This window comes from Nycticebus coucang, chromosome 9 (genome assembly GCF_027406575.1).
Source record: "Nycticebus coucang isolate mNycCou1 chromosome 9, mNycCou1.pri, whole genome shotgun sequence".
Lineage (NCBI taxonomy): Eukaryota > Metazoa > Chordata > Mammalia > Primates > Lorisidae > Nycticebus > Nycticebus coucang.
In genome coordinates this window covers 50,233,468-50,241,444 of record NC_069788.1, presented here as the reverse complement: position 1 = coordinate 50,241,444, position 7,977 = coordinate 50,233,468, and positions in this window count along the sequence as shown.

Sequence of the window (7,977 nt, the reverse complement as noted above, 5' to 3'; positions counted from 1 at the left end):
TTAACATGGAGCAGATCTGATCCAAATACGAAACTGATAAGCATCACTTCAGAGAATGATCAAGTTTAACATGGGAACATCTGAATAATCATAACTTACAGAGATATTTGGCAAACATTTTTGTCTTGTTGAGACTATCAGTCCAAACCACAATCTCATGAATAGAGGCAAAGATCTGTGGGTATCAGATGTTCAAATTTGTTAACCACCCTAGTGAGAAGGTTAATTCTGGATCAGAAAATGAGGCTTCCAAAAGTAGGGGCTGTATTATCATGAGCAATAAATTTCTACTTTTCTTTGTGTACTGGAGTCAATTTTTCCCAGACTGAAAGATTTAAAATATAATGAGCAGCTCCAGATGAGATGTAGTACACCCTTGGCCATATGAATTATCCTGGACAAAGTCAGCATGAGTCAATATAATATCAAATCATTTTTTGCATTATATTTACTTCCCATTAATTAACTCTTCAACAAATTCTCCTATAAGCTAACTTGGTTTTTCAAAGAGGAATTCTTGAACAACCTATATCCTTGCTTGAGAATGCAGGTACCTTTTCCACAGCCAATGTGAGGAAAGCAATGTATCTCCTGCAAAAGATGGCTAAGTAAAGGGAGGCAGTCCGTGTTCGCACAGAGCAGCAGCTTAAAGGCATGGTGAAGACACAGGGGAGGAAGGACAAGAGGAGCTCATTCCTGAACACATCTTACAAACTCTCGGACATAATTACGGGACAATTAAGAGGAGCTAACTTCAAGCTCAAATTTGATAACCATTTATGTCATTGTGATTTTGGTGACATAAATATCCCACTTTGTAACTATAGATATTTATTTATTTATTTATTCATTTATTTATTTTTGAAATAGGATCTTACTCTGTCACCTGGACAAGTATGCAGTGGCATCATCATAGCTCATAGCAACTTCAAACTCCAGGGTTCAAGCAATCCTCCTGACTCAGCCTCTCAAGTACCTGAGACTAAGGTGCCTGCCACAACACCCTGCTAATTTTTCCTTTTTCTTTGTTTTTGTTTTTTTATTTTTTGGTAGAGACCAAGGATCATACTCTTGCTCAGGCTCGTCTCAAATTCCTGGCTTCAAGCAATTCTCCCACCTCAGACTTTTAAAGTTCTAGGATTACAGGTATGAGCCACTATACCTGGACTCTATCCATAGCTTTTTAAAGCAGTAAGCCCAGATGTTCAATTTCGTGAGATGTCGGTAGCATATTTTATGTGAAAGAACTGTTTGTCCTACTATCCGACATGTCTATATGCTTCCTGTTCCTTCACTTGTTCAGCTTTTCCCGGGGGGAAAGGAATGGATAATCTCATGTTACCATTATTGTAGGGACATGGCACAGGTTTTGCAGTCTATGCGTCAGGATTAAATGCTCTCCCACTTAGCATCAACTAGACTCATTATCAACCCGGCGAGAGTTCTGTGGAAATGTCCAAAGAACCATAAACCTTTTACTTCTCTCAGAGGACTATTCTGATGTTAATTGACCTAGTAATATGTAAAACAATGAACAAGGGTTGGTTTGTTTGATTACATTAACCTATACCAAGCATAGTTACAATAAAAAGATAAAATTTCTGCCAAATATGTATTTTTTTAACAAACTCAATTTTTTCTGAATATAAAGAAAAATATACTCATTATAAAGAAGGCAAATAACACAGAACTGCATGATATAGAAAGAGACCATCCTCCAGTTAAATAAAGAAAATATTTAATTTTTCAGTAGCATTCACAATGGTAACTGCAGAAGTTTCAACTTCTCACAATAATCAAGTTATGTAATCAAACTACATGTCCAACAATGAATAAATGGATCAATAAAATATCATGTATATATTCAATGGAATATTATTCAGCTTCTACACAGAAAGAAATTCTGTCATTGTTGACAACATAGATGAATGTGAAAGACATTATGCTAAGTGAAATGAGGTAGATACAGAATTACATAATATCACTTATATATGGTATATAAAAAGTCAAACTCATAGAAACAGAGAATAGAATGATGGCTGCCAAGGGTCAGGGACAGGTGGGCAGAAAAGGGGAGATGTTGGTCAAAGAGTATGAAACTTCAGTTAGGCAAGATGAATACATTCTCAAAAACTACTGTATAGCAAGATTGTTAACAATAATGCATTGTATACTTGAAAATTGATAAAGAAGTAGGCCTTAAATGTTGTCATCACACACAAAATCAATAAATATGTGAAGTGGTAAGTTAGTTGGCTTGATCAGGTCATTCATTCTACAATGCATACATGTATCAAAACATCACACTGTGCACCATAAAGACAGTCAATTATACCATAATAAAATTGAGAAAAGAATTTTAAGACAATAAAATGAAAGTTTTGTTGAGAAATTGCATATAGCCATGTCAACCAAAAAGAAAAATTAATCCATTTTAGGATTATTACTACAAAGGCCAACATGTAGATATAAGGTTTTTCTTTTTTCAAAAACTATATCAAGGCCTGGCCCGTGGCTCATACTTGTAATCCCAGCACTCTGGAAGGCCTAAGCAGGTGGATTCTTGAACTCAGGTGTTAGAGACCAGCCTGAGCAAGAGTGAGATCCCATCTTTATTAAAAATAGAAAAATTAGTTGGGCATTGTGGTGGGTGCCTTTACTCCCAACTGAGGCAAGGCAAGAGGATCGCTTGAAACTAGGAATTTGAGATTGCTGTAAGCTAAGATGATACCATGGCACTCTACCCAAGGTGACAGAGTGAAACTGTCTCAAAAAAAAAAAAAAAAATTAGCCAGGCACTGTGACACATGCCTATAGTCCCAGCTACTCAAGAAGCTGAGGCAGAAGGATCATGCGAGCCCAAGAATTTGAGATTTCAAGGAGCTAGACTGACTCCACTGCACTCTACCCAGGGCAACAGAGCAAGACTCTGTCTCAAAAAAAAATAAATATAATTTTCATATATCATTCCTTGCTTTTTCCTTTTTAAGTGTTTGGCATGAATATGTATGGAAAATTTCACTGCCTGGCTCCCCATTAGAATCCCTCAGCAGGAAGAGGGGTCTGGACCTTTCCTACGCATGGATTATTGGTGTGGACGGACAGCTGGAGACACTCAGCGAATTGGTGGATTGCTGTATATGAGGGGGTAATTTGAAACCACAGACTCTGTTGTAGAGATTTTTCCCTGCTTGGCCTGCTGGCCGGCAGGCCCCTCCCTTACAGAGGACAGCAGCTTACAATTACTGGCAAAACCCAATTGATGAAAATTTATTCCTGAGCTGAGGGTGGCACCCGAAAGGAGAGCCACTCAAAACCACGGGGAGCTGAGCAACCTGATGGAAAATTGAAGGGAAGGGATCCTGCCCGGGAAACAGACATTTTGAACTATCCAAATTGGCGGACACCTTCCCCCAGAACAACAGGAGTGATTAAATAGACTGGAGCATTCCTGGTGGGGAATTTTGGAGGGGGCTGGCAGTTCAGGCTGCGTGGCGAACTGGCAGGTGGCTGGACTCAAAAGTCCTGATTCACAAGGGAGACTCTGAACCACAAAACTGAGAATAAGGTCCCCGAGCGCTCCAGCTGTGGGAACTGGCTGCAGCCGCGGGACCCTTCAGCAGCCATGCAAGCTGGCAGCAGCCAACACCCTCCCCCACAGCTGATTGCAGTCACCAGTTTGCAGGAGAAAGTGGAAGCAGAGTGGAAAGATTTGTGAAGCATGGACACCTGCACTGAGTTGGGAGGTCAGATAGGAGTGCTGTCTGGAACAGAGCAGCTGAGGTTGCACAATAGTTAGGTGACAAACTTTTACAGAAACTCCAAAATGGCGATCAGCCAGGTAGGGTGGTTACCATGATAACAGTATAAACTGTGAATCAGGTATAAGCCTGGGAACCAGTCACAGTGCCACCTAGTGTCCAGAAAGTATATTGCATTATAAATATATTCCTACGAAAGATTGATCCCTACATCATACTTATAGATGTATATTTCTACATATATACAAAAATAATATTTTTGTGGCTGGTGCCTTTTTTTTCCTTTTCTCTTTTTTTTTTTGTTCTGTTTTTTCCTCACCATTTTCTTGGAGGAGCTATTGTTAATTTTTTATTATTTTTTATAGATATATTTTTTATTTATATTTTTTCTATTTTTAATTTCTCCTTTCTTCGTTTTTAACTTTTTTATGAACACCACTTTTTTTCTTTTTTGTCAATTATTTTATGATTATCATTATTTTTATTGTAGTTGTTTTTTGTTGTTGTCATGGGTGTTGTCTGTATGTCTATGTGTCTCCGTCTGTTTGTGCATCTATGGGCTCGTGTGTCTGGAAGCCTTTGTATCTGTTTATATGCTCATTTGGTCTCAATGAGTTTGGTGTTACAACCTGCAATTCTGAGCTCCCAGCACTCCCCTCCACTCTCACTCTGAGGTCTGGAGGCCTGTCCCCCAGGAGTCCAGATGTTTGGGTGATTTCTCAAGAGGTGTAGACAGGACCTAGACTGCAGCTGGACAGTGCTGATTCTACAGCACGGGAGTGAGGAGACAACAGTTGGCTGAGAGGGAATCACGCCAGAATGGAAGTGGCCTGAGGTGCAGAGCAGCAGCCATCTTTAGCAAAAACAAGGCCCACCCCCAGATATCCCAAAGCCACTCCCCCTGTCTCCCTGGGCAACCAGAGGAGGCCGGGCATCTTCTCAGATGGCAATCACCGCAGAACAGATCTGGGACTGAAACACAAGCCCCGTAAGTAAAGGGTTTGCCTGAGGCAGTACTGGCCTGGATGGGATGCAGGGACTAGAAAACACACATGCAGAGCCGGGAAATTCCCAGGGTGGGGCTGACCCAGAGGACCACTTTCCTGAGCCTAAAATGCACCCAGCCCTCAGGGGATCATCAGCCTATGACAAAGGAGGACAGAAGGCTACAGCTGACAGCTAACCGTGCTGCAAATACAAACCTGCAGGAGTAAAGACAGGGCCTGAGACACAGGTTCTGGGAACTCAAATCAGCCCCTCTTCTGCAGAGGAATTTAGCAGGGACAGAAAAAAACTCCCACAGGGTTGTTCTGTTCTGCCAGTAACATCAATCAAGGGCAGGGCTGGAACTGAGTGAACACCCACCCAGCCTCCATCAAATGCCTAAGGTTGACAGGCCTCACCACTCCCGGCTGGATAGAGGCAGAGAGCAGTGGCATGGCTAAGCAAATACAGACTTCCTTGTGATTTAGGCAGGTGCAAACCTCTGGAGTATCTGCTCACTGGAGACAACTAACTGGGTCACAGCCCTGAGGGGCTAGCAGTGACTGGGCGTGACAGAGCTGCAAGGTGGGGAAGGAGGCATAAAGGTTCCCAGACTAATCTGTTTGCTGGGTGGGTCCTCCGGACTTCATGGAGCACTGGAGCAAGTCATATTTGAGTTGTCACCAGACCCCTGCGTTCCAGTTGCCAGAGACCTTTTAAACTCTCCCACCTGAGACAGAGGCTGACTGAGGCAATTGATTTGGACCTTTTTAACTGAGCAAATCACCTGAGGACTATTCAAGTGGTGCCCTGGGTGTGTGGTTGTAGGAAGGTTTGATTTTCCTTTTCCAATTGTTGCCTGTGGGGGGCAGAGTGACTTAATTGTGGGTATTTCTCCACAGCTGATACTTCAACCCAGAGAAACTGTTTCACTAGGGGTGAACAGAGACCAGCTGAAAACAAGACAGAACCATTTAGCCCCACCACATCAAATAGGTCCCTAACATCTCAGGCCGTAGCACTGCACGGGTCCTCGACAAGGCTCCAGGGGAAAAATCAAATGGTGTAAAGTAATCGTGGGGCACAATCAGCAGAAAAACTCTGGTACCATGAATAACCAGAATAGATCAACCCTCCTCCCCCCCCAAGGAAAGATATGGCAGATGTAACTGAAGATCCCATTCATAAACAGCTGGCCGAGATGTCAGAAATCGAATTCAGAATTTGGATTGCAAACAAGATTAACAGAATGGAGGAAAATTTGGAATTAGAAATCTGAAGAGCAATTCAAAAGTCAGAATTAGAAATTTGAGGAGAAATTCAAATTTGTCTCAAGAATTTAATGAATTTAAAGACAAAACCAGCAAAGATTTTGATGCACTGAGGCAAGAATTTGCAGCCCTCAAAGATCTGAAAAACACAGTAGAGTCCCTCAGTAACAGAGTGGAGCAGGCAGAAGAAAGGATTTCTGACATTGAAGACAAGGCAATTGAACGCTCCCAAACTCTCAAAGAAGAAGAGAAATGGAGAGCAAAAACAGATCGTTCTCTCAGAGAGCTCTGGAATAATTCAAAGAAGGGTAATATCTGCCTCACTGGAATCCCTGAAAGTGATGAAGTGGCCTCACAAGGCACAGAGGCCCTTCTCCATAAAATTATGAAAGAAAATTTTCCAGATATGTCAAAAGATTCTGAAATACAGATAGCAGACAGTTTCAGAACCCCAGCATGACTCAATCCAAATAAGACATCCCCCAGGCATATCATAATTAACTTCACTAGTGTCATTATGAAGGAGAAAATTCTGAAAACAGCTAGATGCAAGAAATCTATTACTACAAAGGGAAAAATATTAGAATGACTGAAGATCTCTCTGTTGAAACCTTTCAAGCCAGAAGAGGATGGTCATCAACTTTTAATCTCCTAAAGCAAAATAACTTTCAACCCCGGATCCTGTATCCATCTAAACTGAGTTTTATTTATGATGGAGAAATTAAATACTTTAATGATATTCATATGTTGAAGAAATTTGCCATAACCAAACCAGTTCTCCAGGATATTCTCAGACCTATCCTCCATAATGACCACCCCAATCCTGTACCACAAAAATAAACTCACTCAGAAACTTTTCATTAAACTCCAACTTCCACAATGGTGAAAGGATTAAAATTGTCCACTGGACTTTTGAAAAACTCGATACTCAAAATTTTACCAGACTTATCAATATTCTCCATTAATGTGAATAGCTTAAACTTTCCTCTAAAGAGACACAGGTTAGCTGACTGGATACAAAACTCAGGCCAGATATTTGCTGCGTACAACAGTCACATCTTACCTTAAAAGATAAATATAGACTCAGGGTGAAAGGATGGTCATCCATATTTCAGGCAAATGGTAATCAGAAAAAAGCAGGTGTTGCAATTCTATTTGCTGACACAATAGGCTTTAAACCAACAAAAGTAAAGAAAGATAAGAATGGTCACTACATATTTGTTAAGGGTAATACTCAATATGATGAAATTTCAATTATGAATATATATGCAACCAACCAGAATGCACCTCAATTTATAAGAGAAACTCTAACACACATGAGCAACTTGATTTTCTCCAGCTCCATAACAGTCAGAGATTTTAACACTCCTTTGGCAGTGCTGGATAGGTCCTCTAGTATGAAGCTGAGCAAAGAAATCTTAGATTTAAACCTAACCATCCAACATTTGGATTTAGCAGACATCTACAGAACATTTCATCCCAACAAAACTCAATACACATACTTCTCATCAGCCCTCGGAACATACTCCAAAATCGATCACATCTTAGGTCACAAGTCTAACCTCAGTAAATTTAAAGGAATAGAAATTATTCCTTTCATCCACTTGGACCACCATGGAATAAAAGTTGAACTCAGTAACAACAGGAAACTGCACACTCATACAAAAACATGGAAGTTAAATAACCTTATGCTGAATGATAGCTGGGTCAGAGATGAGATTAAGAAGGAAATCGCCAAATTTTTGGAACAAAATGACAATGAAGACACAAATTATCAGAACCTCTGGGATACCACAAAGGCGGTCCTAAGAGGGAAATTTATAGCACTGCAAGCCTTCCTCAAGAGAATGGAAAGAGAAGAAGTTAACAACTTAATGGGACATCTCAAGCAACTGGAAAAGAAAGAACATTCCAACCCCAAACCCAGTAAAAGAAAAGAAATAACCAAAATTAGAGCAGAA